The 1,369-nt window shown below is 39.4% G+C and overlaps 1 non-coding gene across 1 annotated transcript; it reads left to right on the plus strand.

The window, feature by feature from the left end:
- The first annotated feature begins 852 nt into the window (after nucleotides 1-852).
- On the plus strand, nucleotides 853-934 carry trnas-aga. Its single transcript has one exon. It is a non-coding gene; the product is annotated as a tRNA-Ser (tRNA).
- The last annotated feature ends 435 nt before the right edge of the window (nucleotides 935-1,369 follow it).

A 1,369-nucleotide genomic window follows, 5' to 3' on the forward strand; every position in this document is an offset into this window, starting at 1 on the left:
GTGGCAACATGAGTGAAATGACTACTGTATTACTCACAATTAGTTTCATATTTTAAGTCACACTTATACACTATTTTTTTCCTAAAGTAGTAAGTGTGCGGTTGTTGCAACACCACAAGTCACAGCAGCTTCTTAGGGGATATAGATGGGAGCGAACAAGTAAGGCAGTGAATGTAATGCAAACAGCACTGAGGCTATCTTCTGTTCTGCACATGACAAGATTAGCAGCCAAGTGTCCAGTTAGCTGATCACATAGACTTGCAGGTGTGGAGTGTGTGCACTATTTCTGTAGATTATAGTTTTTAGACGTTTATATTCTTGATGCAGTAATTTGTAACAAGTCAAGCAAAGGTGGCATAAAGTCAGTCTAACTAGCTGCCCTTTATACTGCTGAGTTGAACTATAACTAGTGATCCATCGTATTTTATCCGTTTATTATGTTTTGCATGTAAAAATATTCTGCAAAGTACAGCTGTCAGACAACAATTTACTTTCCTGACCAGAATAAAACCTAAGTAGTGCAAACACACAACTCAATCAGCAACAGTATTTATTTGGTACAATAATAAAGATATACACGCTCCTTTGCAAATGTAACTTTATGTGAACTGAGTTTAGTTGAGTTCTAGTTTGCCCTCACCAACACTGCAGCCGGTCCAGTTGTTATGACGGCACAGTTAGATGCCACAGTGATGCGGCTACATTTGTTACATTGATTTTGTTTCAAATTCATATTACATTGTAATATGATATAATAATAAAGATATACACGCTCCTTTGCAAATGTAACTTTATTACATTTGAATATGAATTTAGGTATGAATTGCTTGTGTAAATGCTTTATAACTGTAAGTTGTCGTGGCCGAGTGGTTAAGGCGATGGACTAGAAATCCATTGGGGTCTCCCCGCGCAGGTTCGAATCCTGCCGACAACGTGAAAGTTGTTTTAGTGCTCTTTTGCTCCGATAGCGCTTTTGAACCATAGTGCTGAACATATAGCAGCAAAGCTGCTCCTTCCCACCATCTGCGGGCGGCATGTCGTGTTCATGCTAACAAAGCAACACTGGCTCAGCTCAATGACTGGACTTCCCACTGTAATGGTTTAAAGTAATGAAACAGCGCCCCCCACTGCTTAGCGGCACGGCATTGCAAGTGAGTCCAATTTCAAAACTACCAAAAATACATTTTTAACCACGAGTGGAGACCATAGACTGTATAAAATGGTGGAGAATAAGCGTTCCAGGCAAATGTTGTTTTGTGTTTAAAAGGCCAAGACTCTATGTACTTTGTCACACACTGGTTGAATTAATTCAGCAAGACGGGGAATGCTTTGTAATGCACTAAAGAAATATAGTAGGCTATATGACCAA

The sequence above is a fragment of the Siniperca chuatsi genome, linkage group LG21, assembly GCF_020085105.1.
Source record: "Siniperca chuatsi isolate FFG_IHB_CAS linkage group LG21, ASM2008510v1, whole genome shotgun sequence".
Classification (NCBI taxonomy): Eukaryota; Metazoa; Chordata; class Actinopteri; order Centrarchiformes; family Sinipercidae; genus Siniperca; species Siniperca chuatsi.